The sequence below is a fragment of the Argopecten irradians genome, chromosome 6 (assembly GCF_041381155.1).
Source record: "Argopecten irradians isolate NY chromosome 6, Ai_NY, whole genome shotgun sequence".
Lineage (NCBI taxonomy): Eukaryota > Metazoa > Mollusca > Bivalvia > Pectinida > Pectinidae > Argopecten > Argopecten irradians.
The window spans coordinates 8,583,825-8,606,112 of NC_091139.1; the positions used below are offsets into that span (position 1 = coordinate 8,583,825).

A 22,288-nucleotide genomic window follows, 5' to 3' on the forward strand; every position below is an offset into this window, starting at 1 on the left:
TACTCAAAGGCAAAGAGACAAAGGAATGTATCATCCAGTTAAGCGTTGTTAACATGTATATATCTTGTTTAATGTGTCCAATTCACTGGGTATATAAGATAACTTGGAAGTCTATAACTATCTGGCTACGCCACTGACAAATGGTATTTTTTCTCTGTCAAAAACAGGAGTAGACAAATTCGCATTTTTCTTCAGTTACAAAAGTTACTTACTTTACACCATTATTACCACTGAAAGTTTGAGCTTCCAATTTTACATCAAGATAAAAATATCATAAATAAATAATTGCATCCCGAAAAAATCTGTTGCACTATGTCCTATATGGAATAAAGTACTGATTGTGCATGCACCAAAAGCAAAAGCAATTACTTCATATGTATTTTTGTGTTAATAAGACATATATACACATGCAATTAAAGTGTCCCAATAAGTGTCCTGTCCCAATAAGTGTCCACTCCCAATAAGTGTCCAATAAGTGTCCACTCCCAATAAATGTCCTGTGTCCCAAAAAGTGTCCTGTCCCAATAAATGTCCTGTCCCAATAAGTGCCCTGTCCCAATAAGTGCCCACTCCCAAAAAGTGTCCTGTCCCAATTTATTTGTGTTCAATCAGACTCAGAATGAAAATATGATACCATATAGAATGTCTAACTGAATTAGGTCCAGCTAAGCATGTCAACTCTATATATTGACATTCTCAATTTTTCGAGTATAGTATTTAATGTAAACCCTTTCTCTTGGTACCGATGAAGGGTGGATGAATGTCGGTCAGCAAACAACAAGCACATTAATATCATGGCTGGCCTTACGGGGTAGTAGAAATTGTAACTGTAGAAAAAGCAGGAAATCCTTCCCCTAAAGTATCCGTACAGTGTGGACTAAATGTTTCACATTTCAGGTAGCGAACTGTGATATCTTAAGTCAAGATAAGATAACTTAAGAAACTGAAGAGTCACATTGTATCTATTTCTGAAACAAAGTGACACGACACACAAGATAATAACAGGTCCACACCTGTTACCCACTCATAAGTAGAGTGTGTCCATAGTCTATAGTAAACACATCTTGTAACTTCTTATATTTTGGAGGTTTTTATCCAAATTCTAACTGACGAAATTCATAACTTTTGTGTCCTAGCTGATTACTCATAAAGGAACGAGGTCCCTATATAGTTTCTTTGATTTATTGAGCTAGTCATCAGCTACTACAGCTGCTCAAAATAGTCACCCTGACGCGCTGGTTCCTCAAAATAACCCAAATTGTTTATGAGGTATGTTGTACATAATACACCAAAAGAATATATAAAATAAGTCCAAACTAGCTTTGTAGGATGTGCATAATGATATTCTTTATTTAAGACTTATTGCGCTATGTTTTAATTAGCAGTATCAGTCCAACAGCGACAAAACTTCCCAAAAATGTCCCCAGGCCATTCAAACAGGGGACTCAAAAGTTTATCGTTCTCATTCAAATTATTGGCAGTAAATGTAAACCCCAGTCGAATGCTTATTTTGAAGTTGCCATAATAAAAATCTGTAATGTCCAGAAATATAATACGATAAATTTAATGTAGAGTTCCACAAGGCCTTACATACACGCCCTAAACTAGATATATATACACTCCAATTCGAAAGGTTAAAAGGCAGTGGTACAACTGTATAAACATTGGGTAATGCATCAATACACGGTAGGTAAACACAATCGACAGGTAAAACTTACACCTGTATATAGGTAATCAAAACAACAACCATCATACTTGTGTACACTACATTTAAACTAATATCCATTTCTGTATTTAAGATCATCATTTTTGTCCAATCAAAGATAGAGGAGACCTTGTGTTCGGAGGTGCAGCCTCTGGTGTAAGTTCCCAGCCAGAAGTTAATCAAATCCAACTGTTGTATGATTAACTCCTCAGGGTGCTGCCCAAACTGATGCATTTCCACCAAGAACCACTTCTACAAGCTGTTAGAAAACCACCAGCAATCGCTGGGCAGACCCTGGCCACAAACACATTAACATATTTAAGTTGACTTTTAAAACACTTGTAGCTATGAAATAGCAATGGGTGTTCCGTTTTATTCTCCGAATCCATTGTCCCCGGGTCTACCAATTATAATGGTTCCCTATACCCCATTGACCCCAGCCAGGGGTCACACTGCCCTAGTCTAGTCTGCATACACCCAAAGGTAAGGTAAATGACCCTGTGTGACCTTGCCACAGTGACCCAGATGTTGACCTTTGATGGACATTCCAGCTGTAAAAATCCTGTCTAATTTGCAATTTTCCTACAATGATCACTACATGTGTGTCTATACATCCACCAACTCCTACTATACCAAGTGTGACTATCTTCCATCGTGAAAATATTTTTACCGTTGATGACATTTATACATTCTGAGAATATCTTTAAGTACTTTCTGCAAATATCTTTTAGTACTAGATAATAATACTATACACAGAAAGCAGTGGAATTATGGGTATAATTATTTTTACATACACAACTATGACCATCATTAGTTGGTGAGACAGAAAAGTCATAGATGAACTAAGTTTCTACTTATGTTAATGAAATAACACAGCTTCTTGTCAAAATTTGATTTAATTTGTTTCCGTCTAAAATTGTGGTGCCAATTGCTCATGAATATTACTCCTTCCTAAATGCCCTTATATTTATTTACTTCCAAAGGCTAAAATGACAAATTGATATTATAAAATGAATTTGAGGGCATTTTCCATATGCATTAAGTTATAATTATATGATAATGATCTGCAAACAAACAGCAGCATTGCTGGTTCATCTTTATCATCAAGGTTACTGACACGATTGCTGTGTCCTCACAAAACTCAATAGCACATACAAGAGCCTTGATGACTGTGTTGGAGGGGACAGATCGAGAGGAACTTGACCAAAGCTAGTCTGGAGAGTAATGTTAAATTTAATCCACTTTCAGAACAAAAGCTTGAAATGTCAAAACTAGGATTGAATTCTCCTCTCTATCAGTCGTACAGGTCAATAAGCCTCAACACAAAGGATATTGTTATGACAGAAATGGAGCCGTTTTGTAAGGATGATTGACAGAACCCTCTTTGAAACATTATTGTGATTAAAAGAGGCTTAAACCACAAGCTTGCAGCAACTTTTGATTGAATACCTTAATTTAGAATACTTTAATTTCCCATGTGCGGTCTTTTGATAATTGTGATATATTTGGATTGGTTTATTATATTGACGTCCTATTAACAGTCAGGGTCATGTAAGGACGGCCTCCCATGTATGTGGTGTGCAGCGTGTATGAAGTGGGGGAGCGTGTTTTGGGAGACTGGGGTATGTTCGTGTTGTGTATCCTTGTACAGTGGAACTGTCTTTTTTATAGTGCTATATCACTGAAGCATCAATATATTGTTTGATAATGTCTCCTCACTAACTATTAGCTAGAATCTAAGTAACGGAACTGCATTTCATCAAATAATCACATATTTAAAGCTTGTAAAGTACAGGATTGTGATGTTTCTCTATTATGATTGATAAGTGGCAATGGTGTCCCAACATGATCACCAAAACTCTTGCATCTCCGGGTGGGGAGCAAAGTACTGACAACTGGTCATGGGTTTTGTCTAAAACTTCTGCTTTTCTCCACCATCTAAACCAGGAGTGTCCTTAAATGATCCCGGCTGTGAATAGTACATTAAACCTATCAAACCATTAATTGAAATACAAATTGTAAGATGAAGTGCCGACTGACCAGGCCAGTATCATGCTGTTTTATAGTACAACCTCACTGAACCGTACAAAGACATCTATCAGAGTACTCTACCCAGTCACACTATACCAACAATCGACTGATCAGGTCCATTGTCCCACTCTGACAATCAATAAAGGGCATTTAGAATTCCTGGAGCATATCACCCTGACCCCATTCCAACATTATAGTCCATCGACCTAGTCCCACGTCCCAGTGTCATATGACCTGTGACATTGTCAGCATAAATTTCCAATTAGCAACTGAATTCAAAAAGACAAAACAAACACGGGAAAGACACCTCCTTTCTGAACATAAATCACACTTTCGTCACCAAATTATTCCTCCATTTCAAAGCGAGCCAATGAAACAGATAGGGAGGTGTAAGACATCATCGCCACGGAAACCTATTGTAATGGATGATAATCGTCCTACACTACAGTTTTGATGGCAGACCTATAATTTGTGGGAGAAGTTTATTTTCCTTCTCAGATGATTACCACATCATTACCATAGGTCGGCTTACTAAATGTTACATCTCAAACTGCCTGGAGCTGCCGCGATCCGATCTGCTGATCCCACCTCCGGGGGTGCATTCCAACTTTACGTTGGACAATTTTTGGTATTCTTCATTCCAGTCACCATTCCAATAGACCTATATAATGTCATCCAATTTACATGCCATTAAAGACTCAACTTGTCTATTGGTAGAGGATAGAGGCGATGATGTAGGCGAGGTGTGGGGCGATGTTCAATACTAACCAACAATTACATCAATTGGTATCGTTGACCTTATGACATTGTAACATAAGATTAAAAGGAAGATGGTGGCTATTCAAGACATTCTAACAGACATGAAAGCTTACCATAGTACAGACGACCCTGCCTGTTAAAGATAGCAGTACACCAAACTTAGATATGTCACAAAACTCGAGTTGATACACAATCAAAAGTCAATGTACTATACTGTTACAAGTACAAGGAAACTGGACCAAGCTTAATTAGGACTCTGGCCATGGAGGGTGGTCTATCTGGACCAAAATAGATGTCTCCGGCCAGGGAGAGTGGTTAAACTGGACCAAGCTTAATTAGGACTCCGGCCAGGGGAGGGTGGTCTAACTGGACCAAGCTAGAGGGCTCAGGCCAGGGAGAGTGGTCAAACTGGACCAAGCTAGAGGGCTCCGGCCAGGGAGAGTGGTCAAACTGGACCAAGATAGAGGTCTCTGGCCAGTGAGAGTGGTCAAACTGGACCAAGATAGAGGTCTCCTGCAAGGGAGGGTGGTCAAACTGGACCAAGATAGAGGTCTCCGGCCAGGGAGAGTGGTCTAACTGGACCAAGATAGAGGTCCCCTGCAAGGGAGGGTGGTCAAACTGGATCAAGTTAGAGCTGGGCTCCAGCTAGGAAGTGTGGTCAAACTGGACTAAGCTAGAGGGCTCCGGCCAAGGGGAGTGGTCAAACTGGACCAAGCTAGAGGGCTCCGGCCAAGGGGAGTGGTCAAACTGTCTGATATGGATGACCAGAGCCATAGAGAGATATTGATGTCAACTGCTGAAGTATCAATATAATCACATTTGAGGCTGGAGTGTAGTGATCCTGTGTCAATGTTTGCTTCTTACAACCATCACATAGAGTGACTTTTAAATAAAACCATTCCAAGCCGTTGTATTATTGTTACATTTCGATCACTGTATATTTACTAGGACTCTTTTACTTTGGTAAACAATCATATACAATGCTCCCTCAAAATATTGTTCACCATCGTGTTAAAACCGCCACCTCGCAAACATTGCTGTCTCAAATCACTGCCACCCTTGCATACTGCCAACTGATCATGAACCGTCAGACATCAGAACGGATTTCTGCCTTGTGTAATTCCCCCTCCACCACAATCACATACCCCCAATGATACCGCCATCCACAATATACTTTGTAATACACCTGTTCTAAATATCTGTAAAACTCTCTCAATGTTATATTTATCGCTCCGTCTTATTGCCCAAGAACAATATTCTATTCTGTTATTAAGACAACTCTTTTTTTAGTTATGTAATATCTTTGAATTTTTGGACAAGTTATACATAAATGTGGTCTATTTTTATCATTATACTGTATACACCAGCGTTTCACCAAGATTTGTTTAAGTTATTTCTGTCTAGTCTTTGTTTCCTTATTTTTTCCGTGTGGCTATCTTGTGGTTAAATTCTACTAAGATGTTGTGCAATAATGATGAAGCCAATAAACAAACTAAGTGGATTAAGCGAAACGGATACCACCCAGGAAATGATAATGCAGCAACTGTCACATATACATATCACAATGACAGCTTGTTAGCCTACAAACAACACAATCTAATTCCTATTCAATCAATTTATATTTCTTATAAGAGAAATTAAGTTCATATATTAAACTTAACCATCAAGGTACCGTATTCCACCCAAAAAATCATCCAGGGCATTTAAGATGAAAAGGTGCTAATAACACGCAATTATTGCAAATCTAAACAGTTTTGTGTAGTTTTGGTCTTATTTATGCCTGGGCAATTGAAATCAAGGCCTCAAAAGTTAGGAGGGGCCCTTACAGGGACATGGGCGCTTATTGGGTCGAATACTGTAGGTATTCGATCAAGTTGATTTTTTTTTTACATGATCTTCAAATGAAGGTTCTACTAAAACTATAGTGTTAACATTATCATCCGGAAAAAACAATGAAATATTGACAACATAACAGACAATAGATCAGATCATCTGAAATCTGAGAGACTGTTTGTCCCGTGTAGAATTAGGCTATCAATGAGATCAGCAGCATCAAAAGGAAATAAATCTGTAGATACATGTGACTCCTGTGATTTTTGTTACACAGTTTTCACATGCAGCTGAATTATTTATAAACTCTGTCAAATTTACATGTTTACAAAACATCCGGGAGTAAATGTTATATAAACTTTGAGGGCTACACATCCTGCTGAAGGTAACTTGGGAGGCCATCTATTACAGTTAATGTTTATATTGCCATATCCCAAGGGAAGGGAGCTCCGACACATCCCAGGGGGAGGAGCTCAGTCACATCCTATGGGGAGGGAGTGTTGCCTATATATCTCCCTGGGGAGGGGATACTGCCCCATCCACCATAACTTCCTCACCCATCCCTTTATCATAACTTTTCCATCCTTCCCACACTGTGAAGAGATGTAGACACTTACCCACTAATTGTATCTAACAAGGATTTAATAGGAGTTAGATCAGCTGGTCAGGTCAGAGTGATCTCCCCTGACCATCCTACCAATCTGGGACCCCTGTGGAGGTCAGTGAAGTCATATCAAGGTCAGAGATATAAGATAATACTTATCTGTATCTAGGCAACAATTAAAAGCTATTTAGTACCAGTCTCCCCCTAAGATAGGTAAGTTATAAAAGTCCTGACCAGCTTGTTGTGGGGACAGACCACTGTTAGTACATCTTCAGGCCATTAATCATTCCCCCCAGATTGTGATGACCCGTCACTCAATCTCCTATATCAATTAACAACATTTTACAAGCAATTTTGTGAAAAGGGCTCCCGGGAAAGAGTTCTGCACATATCATCTTATCCTAATCTTGGTCTTTTACCTAATGAGTCTGAAGGAGGAGGAGGGATACAGTCAAACCTGTCTATAACGACCACTCAAGAGAAAACAGAAAAAAGTCACTATAGACAGGTTGCCTCTATAGACAGGTTGGGGCTTTTGAGCCAGTCATCCTGTAATTAATGTAACAGAAATATCATTGTACGACAGACCTGTTATTGTCAATGAATACCAGAAAGCTGAGCTGGTATAATGTGAGAGTGAAATGCTGACTAAATAAGAACACAGTGAATAAATGCAGGTATAAAACTGAACCTTGCCAATATTGCACTCTTTAATTCATAACTGTAAACTTGATAATGTTTCAATTTTAAATATTATCCAGGATTAAAACATGACAATGGACTATAGGTATGAATTACGCATGTAGAAATAATCCATTAACAGTGTAACGCTATGTTTAAATTTCAATCTATCTAGGTGTTGGTCAGTTGTTTGTACAACAGGTGAAAGTGGACGTTCCTGGTCAGTCTGTATCGGTCAGGTCAGGTCATTCCTTGGTCAGGGTGATCAATATGTCACTTGACTGTAGACTGACCGATTCTTACTGTTTGTTAAAAGATAGACACTTATTCACAGGAGTTGTGTCAATATTTTCTGTTATCGATCCAACCCTTAACTTTTGAACTGTGACATTTCAATTACAACTTACGTTACCAACAACTAACGTCCTGATCCTAGTATCAATACATATTTACATGTAATTAATTCTAAACATCAAATGCAATTTAATACAACTCCGATATAATACGTCAAATTTTTCCAAATACTAAGGAAGGAGAAAACAGCCTTCTGTCAAAGATTGCTGAAGACTTGGTGAAAAACTGCATTTAAGCCATATATTAACAGATTAATTGACATAATATGAAGATTAATTGACGTAATATATATATTTAAATATCTTTCTTGACATAATATGGAGATTAATTGACGTAATATGATTAAATATCTATCTTGTGTTATTTTGTACAGTAGTAGAAATGGCATTATTTGGTGTGTATATCTATAAGATTACTTATACTATAATGTGTATGGTACGCTATGGGAGCTTTCCCCATATAGGTCAGTATATGGTATATTTGACAAGACTCTAAAGTAAAGCTACAGGTGATAATATATATACCTGTAGTCCTATTTAATACATCCTATAGGTAAATGATGTCACGTTCCAACTACATACATGACCCACAAATAATCTTGTCTAAATCTTCCAGTCCGTATACACATAACATTTGCTCAGGTGAGTAATACAGCATTTAATAAAGTTTTTATTGACAAATCTACTCATAGGCAGGCATTTTAAACAACTAAATAAAACACTTCTTTTTTTATGTTGATTTGACATTTAAAATATTTTTGTCTCGATTCATTTTTTTGCTATTTCATAACATTTCCATGCCACACCTAATAATATAATAGTTCTACTTTAATTTGACTTCGTTCATTAGGTTTTAAAATTTAACGTTCTATTATATTAACAGTCAGGGTCATTTAAGGACGGACTCCCCAGTGTGCAATGCGTTGAGTGTGTGAATATATAAATTTTGGGAGGCTGGAGTATATTCATGTGGAGTCTCCTTGCATTGTACTAGTAGAACTTTTGCCCCCTTCTTAAACTTATACACTGCTATCTCACTGAAGCATGTTGTCACAGATACAGTACAGCCTCCCCTCTCCATCCCCCCACCGGATCACATTATACAGACAACAAGAATACCAATCCTCCTATTCCTTTGAACTAATTTCTTATTGTGTAATGTAATTAGTTCGGCCATAAATCTTTGTATCTTGGGAGATAAATTGTGGTTTCTCAGAAAATGGTATGATTTTCAAGTCATCGAAAATTCTACTGGTCGAAAGTTGACGGAATCAACTAACCCAGAAAAAGGTACAGTATCTTGCCACAAGTTCTTTAGATATCTTTTTTTATGTTTTTTTCCCCATCCAATATTAGAACGTTGGCTTCCTCTTCAGGTTCCTAACATTTGAAATTTAAAACTAATTGAAAATAGGGTAAAGTTAGTGCTGTCTTTTGCAGTTGAAACTTGAAGTTTTATTGAGTCTTTGTATTTTAATTTTAAGTAAATTATCTCTTCTGAATCCCAAAACACTTTGGTCCCTAAACATCTATAATGATAAGATCTAAGATCGGTAAAAGGTTTTAATTTTTGTAACATATTCTTTAGATAAACTCGAAAATTTCACCATCCATCAAAGTCAGAGGTCTGCATCAATAGGTGAACTTTACCTCATTGTAACGAAAGTATTGAAAGTGATTACATTATCCAGCTAAACAAATATTAGAGACATTATCATTGATATCAATCACTTTCTACATTAAACATATACCATTAATGCATATCATAGAAGTTTTCTAATCTGTAAACGACCCGCTAATATAACGGAAAATGACAACTTGAATATCCCATTTATAAAACACTTTTGAGCCCAAACTATTGTTGTCATTTCAGGGACAATATGATAAATGTCTAGCACTCAGTCACCGGCACCCCGAAATTGAATGGTAAAACTGAAATCAAAGTGGACATGTCAAAATCAAATGTTTGTCCTCGATATCGGACAATAGAACTTCTGAAACACCAAACAATGGCACTCGGAAACGTAACGGAAACACGTCCCCGGAACTAAGTCTCACCTTCCTCAGAAAACATGATAAATCTTATCACAATAATTCTATACTCAGGTAACATAATTTATTCCATAGTGATATCTGATGCTGAATGCAATGCTCTATAATACACGTCATCACCACTTCACAAGGAGCGACTCCACTTTGATATCCTTACCACATATTTTGTTTTATTATGGTATATGTTTTGATTTTTATTTATTTAGTATCTTCAGGAAATTATCATTCTTATTGAAAGATCACAACTTGGCAAATTTTGTGCAAAAATATGAATTTGCTTGTAGATCTTCAACGCTATAAATTGCCTTAATATCAAGCTGGGGAGGAACAATTGTGTTTGAGTATCGAGGAACAAGGGAGGTAATTATAACCATCTACACGGTGGGTGGTGTCGCGTGGTTTATTCCTCCTTTAATATCTAGTCATTTAGGGTACACAGGAGACTCTTGAAACAGAATAGCCCTATGTAGTACAAGACAGCCTAAGGAGATAATGAAGACTTGATGTGATTTTTTACTGGGTCTTATTAGCATAATATCTCATTAACGGTCATATATAATGCTACGTATACAGTGGTTATGGCAGACATGCACGTATACCATATACCGCAGTGTAATGGTCAGCCAGCCAGCTGTGGACCATCAGCTGATATATAGGAGACTTTATTATGGCCAAAATCTATTGATAAATCAAATATGTCTGGAAAAGTCGTTGTCCCCAATGTAACCCTATTTTTTTATTTTTCCAAATTAAGGAGGAAAGATTGTCCTTGTACATAAAATCATCAGTTTTATAAGTCATCAATTATGAACAAATAAACACATACAGTAACCTATACAAATCTACTTGCACAAATGTTTGATAATCACAAATGTACAATATGTATACATACATCCTAAAAAGTGACAAATGTACACTACATGTCCAAAATAGAACATAATTTTCCCACAAATAAAGGTATATATGTCAAACAACAAAGTTGTACATTTCAGGTTGACCCAGTACAGATATAGACAAACAACACAGAAAAGTAGTTCCAGTGACATGTATACAACAATACAACAATGTATGTCAGATTGGCAGGTGCTCTCTCTCCTCATCCTTTGGCTGTCAATATCTCAAGTCAGTCATTTTATATTTCTCAGCAACAAATATGATACTAACCCCTTGAACTCCCCTGTCGTAATGGTAATTGACCCCTCCCTAGCTATAATGGTAACTGACCCCCTCCTCAGCTATAATGGGAATGGACCCCTCCCCAGCCATAATGGAAAATGATCTCTCCCGGCCAGCTATAATGGGAATTGACCCCTCCCAGGTTATAATGGTAATTGACCCCTCTGGCCAGCTATAATAGGAATTGACCCCACTGGGGGATCCCCAGCCATAATGGAAATGACCCCTCCTCAGCCATAATGGAAATGGCCCCTCCCCAGCCATAATGGAAACTTACCCCTCCCCAGCCATAATGGAAACTGACCCCTCCTCAGCCATAATGGAAATGGCCCCTCCCCAGCCATAATGGAACTGCCCCTTCCCCAGCCATAATGGGAACTGACCCCTCCCCAACACATGATCTGAACAAGACCATTGTCAAATAGATATTTGTTTTAACTACAAGTCCCAGTTTGTTTGTTTGTTTGTTTGATTATTTTAACGTCCTATTAACAGCCAGGGTCATGTAAGGACGGCCTCCCATGTATACAATGTGTAGCGTGTTTGAAGTGTGAGGTGCGTATTTTGGGAGACTGCGGTATATTTGTGTAGTGTCTTCTTGTATGGTGGAACTGTTGCCTTTTTTTATAGTGCTATATCACTGAAGCATGCTGCCGAAGACACCAAGCATCATACCCCACCCTGTCAAATTATACTGACAACGGACAAACCAGTTGTCTTACTCCCTGTATGCTGATCATGAGCGCTACAAGTCCCAGAGCAAGGCTTTTGTCGCAATACATTTTACTTACGTAGTGAACAGGCCATAGCCTAATAGATGTGTTTTACCTTTAACATACAGATATAAGCACAGCCCTAATACAAACAAGATGACTATCATAGGCTGATGACTGCAATAATAATGATGATGATGATGATGATGAATGAAGACAAAGGTCCTTTCACAAAGATAACCTCCACATAAATGGCGATAACTGGTTCAATGATAAGTGCTACATCGCAGACTGCCTAATGTTTAACATCAGCCAATGTTGTGTTTGATAGTGGGAGGGCAATTGAGGTGAACTACCAGTCTCAAGGTCAGACATGTAAAGCTAGACAACAAAATACAGACATTGCTTTAAAGTCCAGGGACCCCTGAAACCTGAATCACAGGAGCCATGGCGAGTTCAGTGGAACTAATAACATGGAAGAAATGGCCTTCACTCACCGCAGTCTACTACCAAAACATCCACAGTAAGAAACCTCAAATCAACAATGTGTAAATATTGGAACAGCTAAAATATCTCAATTACACTGGACATGGGTATCTATGGATACAGATACAGTGATAAATGATAACATGGCCATACCAAAACAAGTTCTATTTTATATTGACCGATATAAACACAGGACAGGGTCATTTCAATCAAATATTTCTACTGATGAAATATCATTTCACAAAATTATTATACTCATACATACCATTATATCCATATTGGCCAAAATTTCTTTTCCGTTTGCTTTGAAACAGTGGAAAAAAACTTTTGAGTTGTAAAAACATCTATATGTTGAAATATGCCTCATAGATGGGTCATGAACTGGAATTTAGGTCAAGGTCACCAAGTGTCTATATCAAGGTCATCATGCCTTTGCTCCTGTAAATCTGAAGGTAAATCATATCTTTGTCATTAAGGTGTCAAAACACTGCAGGTTTTTAAGGCAGGTATCATGAAGGTATATAAGATGAGGAATGCTGTCTGGCAAGTGGATAAACAACACCTAGAGCTATCTTGTATAATATACTCCCAATGATTATACCAAGATGAGCAGCAGTGCTGCTACTGCAGCTAGATTTCTGTATGATTTCTTGGATTTATATTTTTGTTTTTGGGTTCGTGATTGACCAGATCAGATTTCCAACTGCGTTTGTCAGTGGAAATTCTACCGATGTTTTCTCTTCAAGGCTTGTACAACAAGCTAGATAAGTGTTGTACACACTGGGGAGTGTTAAAACATACAGATGGTCACTTAACTTCTAAGTCAACAAAGATATAAATAGAAACTCAGGCCTCATGTACACAGAGATGAAAATGAAAAAATCTGAAAAAGGCTGAAATTTATGTTTTGGGGGACAATTATATGGAATTACAGGTACCTATTTTCTGAAAGTCAAAAAGGCTGAAATCAGCCAATCGGCTGAAAATTTTCAACCCTGTGTACACTTTGAACAGTGGAGCATCTCCTGTTGAATATTTGGTTACAAGCACGCTGTCTTCAATTACCGGTCTTCCCCATTATCTCCTTGATGTTAAGGAGGAGAACTTGTTTTGTAATAAGCCTAAACTCCCCCCCCCCCCACAACTCTTAACCTAAAAGTATCCAGAAATCAGTTCACTCCATGATTGACCAATACACATTATTTCATTGTCATATACAGGAGCCTTGTAGCCAAGATAATGACTTGTTGTAGTATCAACACATGTTGATTATATTTTTGTTTGTCAAACAGGAATTTTTCTTCATCTGGAGCTGAATGATGGACCTACTTAATCCTCAATAGCTAGAGGATGTAACAAAATCTAGACTCTAGACAATGAGAGTAAAATATAAACAGATTAACAAGCATAAGGTGATCCCTGTAAATTAGGAAAAAACAGGACCAGGGGATCCATGAGAGTTAGTACAGGTCTTTTTATAGGGAAGCAGTGGCTAAGTCGCTAAGATGGCCCAACATGTTTCAATCTGTTCACTTCTGGGTCAAATTCAAATCCAATGTGGGGTAGTGAACAGATAGAGATTGGTTGGTTTTTTTCCCCAGGGTACTTTGGATTTTCTTCATCATCTAAACCCACTACATCTTTAAATAACCCTGAGTGGTAATAATAGAATGTTAAACCAATCTGTTTTATCTGTTATCCATTTCCTTACTTCGCATTAATTAATAATGTATTACAAACAAGTCTAATTTAAGATTTAATCTTAAATATTTACTTTTTGCAATACTGACAGGCACAAAATAGCAAATGCTTGTTAATAGAATGAGGATACCGACAGTTTACGTAATGGGATATTGTGTATAAATTCTGATGCAACAGGTTCTTATACATTTAGTACACTTACAACCAGTGGAAATGAAGGTCAAACTTGTTCTTTTAAGTCCCAGGGTACTTTGGATTTTCTTCATCATCTAAACCCACACATCTTTAAATAACCCTGGCTGGTAATAATAGAATGTTAAACCAATCTGTTTTATCTGTTATCCATTTCCTTACTTCACAGTAATTAATAATGTATTACAAACAAGTCTAATTTAAGATTTAATCTTAAATATTTACTTTTTGCAATACTGACAGGCACAAAATAGCAAATGCTTGTTAATAGAATGAGGATACCGACAGTTTACGTAATGGGATATTGTGTATAAATTCTGATGCAACAGGTTCTTATACATTTAGTACACTTACAACCAGTGGAAATGAAGGTCAAACTTGTTCTTTTAAGTCCATGTGTTTATCTGACACAAATTGTGATGAAATTCTGCCACGATATTACATAGTCGGCCACAATATTACATAGCCAACTAGCCAAGCTACCAATGGAGAACAGATCTAGACATCTGCATAATTGATTATACATGTTCTAATTATAATGACAAGTGAACTACATATCTTCTTTGGTTTTATGCCATAGTAATATAAAGATATTCATTAGCAATGCTTCTGCATATCTATATATTTATACCAATTAATTGTCTTGACAAGTAAAAGACCTAATGGGCCCATATTCTTGTCACGTACCTTTTGTTTTTATAACAATCGAATTGAGAATCAAATGGGTCAATGTCAAATACTCTAAAATCTTTATCATGTGACCTTGAAAGATTGTGAATTGGTTTTTGATCTTCAAAATGACTTTATAGGCTGGGCTTTCTAACAGAGGGTTATATATATGCTTCCAAAAGTTTCATTAATTTCATTTTAAGTGCCAGAGAATCTTTAAAACAATAAGAATTGACAGAGTACCTTTTGATTTGCGTTCTTTATGCACTGTTTACTACCACTGTAATGAACTGAAATGTATATGTGGTATCATGCTGCATGCATGTTTAATAGTACTCTGTCAGGAAATCTGTCGGTAAACAGTAGCACTGAAGCGCACAATTGGATTAAGCAAACATTTATTAGCAATTTGAATACACCAGGGGGAGCAATTAGTTATTAATTTACTACAACTACAGCCCATCATGTGATAAGATAAGTATGGAAAGCAGGGGTCAACACAGCTAAGGCCAGAAAATGTCCAGACGGTCAGTAGGCAGCTAGAATGTCCCAACTGGTCAGTAGATAGTCAGAGTGACCAGAGTCAGGTTGAAATGACCAGAATCTTATCTAGTTGGCTTCTGTCCACATGACATATATACATGGTGACCTGGTGGTCACTACTAATTTGACCACATGGCAATAATACTTACAGTGCATTCATTGGCAAAAAGAGTACATGTATCCAGGGTCTAGAAAATCTTGATAATGGGGAAAGTTGTGAATGAGTGACCTAGTTACCATGGCAACACAACAGTCAGAGTAAGATCTCATTAAAGCATTTGGACATTTCTCTGTCAAGAGTAATGTCAATAGTTTTGCAGATGTATCTACATGTATCTGTGTACATTTGTTGTCTAGGTGTGTTGTATATATAGATGTTGTATAGGTAGATGTTGTCTATATTGCCTGATCACTATGCATTGTCTTTACATGATTGTCAAATTAAATGAACTAAATATCAATCATCAAGGTGACCTTGACCTTTAAACTTTAGACCTGTGAAACAACTGTAACAATACACATTTGGCTACTTTAACCATGAATTTTTTGACTTTCATTTAAGTTGAGCTATTTAAGCCAATCACTGAGTGATGATTTGAAAAATCCAATAGAGATGATTTGATAAAGATGATTTGAAAAATCCAATATTTCAAATGCAAGGAAGATAAGCTTAGTGCAGAGAGGTTGTGGTCAAGTGACCTTTTGATACAGGTAGGTCATACTGGTCACTGGTCCTCGATGGTCAGTAGGTGACATAGGATACAGGTACTTAGGTAGGGTTCATGGTTCCACATCAGATATTGCAGACACTACTATATATATCTATAGCAGCTTTAACTGAAAGGACCAATGCTATCATCACAATATCATCAAAATAATAAGAGATACAACTCCTGAACCAGGTACTGAATTGTATATTCTGGGTTCATCTGGTGCAGCTGGTTGCTGACATGTTTCAGCCTTTTTAGGCCGTCATCAGGGCAAAGCTTACATGGTGTACTAATAGTACAGTATGACCATAATCACAAGTTTAATTTTCATGTGACCAGATTTTCACTCCAGTGCTTTGAAGGAGAAGTTATTATCCAAACTACATTGGTTAGGTGAACCAGTACTCAGGTATACCTGTACATTGACTTTTGACTTGTAACAGTTCTGCATCAACATATTTACACAAAACATGGGGTCGGATGTCTGGACAAACGATCCCTATAACAATGGGATACAGACTGACCACTGTCCAGTGAGAGGAGATGGTCTCGGATACCAAAGACAACGTTAACACCTGATTAGCTTTACGAGGAGGAGTATAATAAGTTTCATTCCACGCGACAAAGATCTGGTCGTACCGACAGCGACTTGGACAAGGACATGGTCAAATCAACAATGTCTCCGTTGATCGTATCTCCGACATTCCTCACCTTAGGGAAACCACAATGGAATTCAATTAAACAGGAAGAAAGAATTGTAACAGTATTATAAATATAGATAAATAGAACAGTGATCATATTAAAACCATCTCGTTATTAACGACAAAGGAATGTTTCACCCGCAGCTACAGAAATCTATTATGTCTGCACGGTACACACATTAACATCTTGTCTAATGCACTTGTCAAAGTTGAACAAGACTTTTATCAATATGGTAAAATCAGAACTTGTAAAAATCCTAATTATATATCGTCGTGAATACAATCTTATTGGTCGAAAATGATTCATTCCTTACATCAGTATGTCACGTCTCCTGACAACCTTGAACTTAAAACATGCTCCGGATCCCGATGATATAATATGTAATGAGACCTAAAATATTCTGCTTCATTAAGCTGCATTTGTTTTGACACTGTGTATAATGTAAATTGATCCCAATGAGATGTTATATATATTTTCCTAGTGACTGGACTGACTGCCATGGGCTACTCATTCAAATTACCTAAATAAATGTTGCTTTTAAAATTCTTCAATGATACCTGTATCTTGATTTGCGTAGAGATAGTTCAGCTATGTAAGTAAAACCAGCTTACTTTACACTGAAGAGTGTTAGGTACATAAGATACCTTAAAATAGTATTACTTTAACACGAAAAAACAGACTAAATATTTAAATAGATATCAAGAAATGTATAAATTTATGACTAACAAAATTGTGCACTGGATGAAAAAAGATGCGCTAGAACACCAAATTAAGGAAAATGCTTTCAGAAAGTTGTATGATAAAACCATTATCGTTACCTGACTATAGACATCTTCAAAAGAGCATTTAAACAATCTCGTACTAATTATATACTGGACAGGTAGGGTTAGTACCTGTAACTGTTTATATACTATAGGAATGTCAGGAATCCTATATATACACCCACGGCCGACTAACCGAATGTGAACTAAGGTCACCCATCATTGTAAATCACGGAGATCAATATTGTTACACATCGACCACCGAGCCACCTCCCCCTATTATCTGGTGTTGTTTATATCCAAAGTTTATCATGTTACTAATCTCTGAGAACAATTGTAATTGTATTAATGATATTTATAGATCAGCCACTCCTATAAACGTTATGTATTCTTATACAACTAATATAAGTCTTATGGTTTTTTTTATGTTCATGGTCAACCTTAATCAAATCTCTTTAATTTTTTTTTAATTAGTATGTAATTAGTGTTTAGATTTAAGATAACAAAAGTGACAAAGAATTATCTCTTAAACCTTTGAACCTGTAGATTTGATAACTTAAACTAGAACTGTTTTCCTACAATACATCTCCCTCTCTCTCACTTTGTAACATTTGGTTTGTTTAGTTTTACGTCCTATTAACAGCCAGGGTCATGTAAGGACGTGCCAGGTTTGTTGGTGGAGGAAAGCCGGAGTACCCGGAGAAAAACCACCGGCCAGCGGTCATTACCTGGCAACTGCCCCACATGGGATTCGAACCCCCATCTCAGAGGTGGAGGGCTTGTGGTAATATGTCGGGACATCTTAACCACTCGGCCACCGCGGCCCCCATATACACTAGATAAATATATATAGTAGCTGGTGGCTACTGATGATGAACGGAGTCATTGAAAGATGAGTTGGGGTCAGTATTATTATGAGACATGGAATGTCAACCTCTATATTTAGCCAGTGATTATATAGGAACTTATGTCACAATCACTTAAAATATGAAGTCTGTTGTCAGTATAATGTAACATGCCGTGTTCTGTGTCTCAGCCGGAATGTTTCGGTGAGATAGCACTATAAAAAGGGCATGAGTTCCTCTATGACAAGGAGATACAACATGAATATACCGCAGCCTCCCAAAACACAGACTTCACATACCTCTTACAACCGAGGCTAACCTTAAATGACAAATGACCATGGCTGTTGCTAGGATATAAATCTAATCAACCGACCGACTAACTAAAATAAAATTCATGAAAGCCTGCTGTGCCTTTTACTATGACAAACAAAGACCAGTTACTACAGCTCCATATTATGACTGAGTAAAATCTGGATCATTTTTTATAAAACAAACGTGAGTCTAATAGAGATTAGATAGATAACACCATGACTCCATGTCAATCGGAGTGTAAACACATCTCTGATGTACACTATCTCACAGAGAAACAAAAACATCAGGTTTTGACAGGTTCATCAGCGCAGGTTAGCGTTCTATGTCTGACCTGTCTGATAATCGACCCTAATTCTACTACAGTCAAAACACTGTTAAAACACGTCTACCACACCAAACATTCTGCGTATCGATTAAACCCGCTCAAAACATATCAACCCCTTTTGTTATTTTCGATCATTGCAATAAATTCCCTTTTAAATACGCAGGTGCGCTGTAAAATTTGTTTTAATACGAGCTGTCACCTACAAAGAGCCTGCTCAAGTGAAAAAAAAGTCCCTAATTAAATTGTCAGGCTAATCTGTTTTTTACAGTCCCGATTACTTACAATCTTTTTGGCTTCTGTCGTAAATATGAATATGCCTGGCGGGAGAGAACATTGTCTAGAACTACAATAAAACAGTGGTCAGTCCAGGTTAACGGGTCAACAGATCACCATGATTAGCCACTTCGGCCTACAGGCCACAGATTATCATTTTAATACTCCACATTTTTTTTAAAATCCATATGTTTCGCTATCTGTCTGTCATCTTTAGATTTTAGAGGTACGCAGGTTAAAATGGCTGATTATAAAGTCAAGAAAAGAAAGTTTAACTGAGAAATTAAACACATCATCATGTGCAATCTGTGGAAGAGAAATTAATTAATTCTACTTTAACACTTGTACAAGAATATGAACCCACACAATTATTTATCAGTCATGATTTTGAAGTCATAACCCCTACATACGCAATTTCAAATGAATCAGAGAAAATGTGCAACTCTCCCTTTGGCCTACCACAGAACAACTCTCCCTTTCACTATCGTAATCTTCAATTCTACAATATTTATCTTTATCTAGTATCCTATCTCTGTCTCTGATTCTATCATATATATTCTTACTCAACCCAGCAGCCACAAAATAAAATAATATCTAAATGAAAATTCTGGGTGGAAGGTTGCAGCCACACGAGACAAAGATCTCTCGAACCACTGATTAATTAAACAGGAATTCATTACTGCTATGATTTGTGGCTTTAGAGTCAGAATCATATCACATCGATTCAACATTCCCTTATTGCACCTTGTGTTTCCTTATTGCACTGTGTGCAGCATGCTGAGATTCCTTACTGCATCTTGAGCAGCAAGCCGAGAGTAAAAGTTATGTAATACAGTAGATTCCTATCTGTCCAGATGTATATGGACCTCACTTTCATTGATAACGATAACACTATTGTTTTACTGCACACGCCAGATTCACGATCTTTGTGTACCACATACAAATGTCTCTTACGAGATATACCGTAATTCTCCTAAAACTATGGTTTTTACGGCACACACCAGATTCACGATCTTTGTGTACCACATACAAATGTTTCTTACGAGATATACCGTAATTCTCCTAAAACTATTGTTTTTACTGCACATGCCAGACTCACAATCTTTGTGGTAATCTTTCTTATGAGATATACCGTAATTGTTTTGCACATGCCAGCCACAGGATCTTACAAGATATACTGTAATTCTCCTAAACTCTTAGCTGGCATAATGGCTTGAGTTTTATTCTTGCTGAATCTATCAAGTGTTTCCAGGGAAACAAAAGAGATATTCAAACATTCAAATGTCAATATTCTATAATGTCAGTTAATTCAGACTCGTTTGTCCCAGTAAGAACTTCAATATTTTTTTTATCCTGACAGTATAACAGGAGACATTCATCATGTCATTTAAAGAATCTATGTCCAACAGTAGTCAAAACAAAGTCCTGAGAAAGAGCGTTCAAGGTTCGAAATTAACACTCGCCAACTGGCCAAATGCGAGTTGAATTTTGATTTGGCGAGTTGAAAAATATTGTACTTGCAATTTTTGGCGAGCGGATGCATCAGTTGTTATTCTCAATATACAGACAGTCAGAGAATCAAACATGATAATTTAGTCATATTTAACTAGTTTTCATTTGCATATAATGCCACATTCTGAAAATAAACTGTTGTCACACCACAATACAGTGACACTAAAAATGTCCAACATTAATTGTTACCTACAATAAATAAATATAATTTTGACCTTGATTTTTAATTTTTAAAGCGGCAAGCAAATTTCTGTTTTGGCGAGTTGAAATTTTACCAACTTGCCGCAAATGGATAGTGGCTTTAAAAATAAAATTCTACCTCTACACTTAGAATCAACCACTGTGAAGTCTCTAGCTGTGATATTGGTACTAAAGCTAAGTAACATTCTGATTAAACCCTAGGATCAGCTGCTCCCCCCTCCCCCTCCTCATTAGCCCCCTCCCCACCAAATAACAACTGTTTTGTCTGGTACCAATACACATACCTAAGAGGACAACTCTTTACACCCCGAGGGGGTCAATTTGCCAGGACGACCCATCAGAGTTTAATTGGTGCCCATCAAAAAAATGTTCATACATTAATTGTAGAAATGTCAGTTTGTCATTAGACTCTGGAGAGATGTATGGAGATGAAACAGCTGTATAATAACCATCAGACATCGTAACTACCTAACTACTGCGTGTACAATCCCATGAACCACGATGACATGTCTACAAAGTCATATTCTAGCCTCGACAAAAACCTCCAGACTTATATGCTGTGATAATTGACATAAAGGAGCAATAATCAGCATTACATAAGCTAATGTTCTTACATAAATGTACATTTATATCATTTAACATTGGAATCTATTCATCAAAAGAGCCATGCAGGACACACAAGTTTAACACAATTCACCCCTAGAGACACATTTAGACTCTTCTAAATCAAAGACTAGACCAGTCTATTATGAAATTTCAGGGATGAATGAATTAATGTATATAAGGGCACTAGCTGTGACGAAATCCTAAAACGCACAGCTGCTGCTACTGCCTCTGTAGATATTATAACACTTCACTTTATTTAAAACTGGGCTTCACTTCTTTACTATTAATGACAAGTCTGTCTGTTTTACAATGTGTAATTAGTAAACAATGGCTTATTGACAAGTCTGTCTGTTTTACAATGTGTTATAAGTAAACAATGGCTTATTGACAAGTCTGTCTGTTTTACAATGTGTTATAAGTAAACAATAGCTTATTGACAAGTCTGTCTGTTTTACAAGGTGTTATAAGTAAACAATAGCTTATTGACAAGTCTGTCTGTTTTACAATGTGTAATTAGTAAACAATGGCTTATTGACAAGTCTGTCT

The 22,288-nt window shown here is 37.0% G+C and overlaps 1 long non-coding RNA gene across 3 annotated transcripts in view; it reads right to left on the reverse strand.

Moving 5' to 3' along the window:
* Positions 1-22,288, reverse strand: part of LOC138324896 (uncharacterized) — a 45,306-nt gene that overhangs the window by 5,031 nt on the left and 17,987 nt on the right. For 2 of the 3 annotated variants that reach the window (XR_011208698.1, XR_011208697.1), the window contains exon 4: positions 12,656-12,836. The exons of the other annotated variant lie outside the window; for it this stretch is intronic. This is a non-coding gene — a long non-coding RNA (uncharacterized lncRNA). The remainder of the gene's footprint in view (positions 1-12,655; positions 12,837-22,288) is intronic. 3 annotated transcript variants of the gene reach the window in all.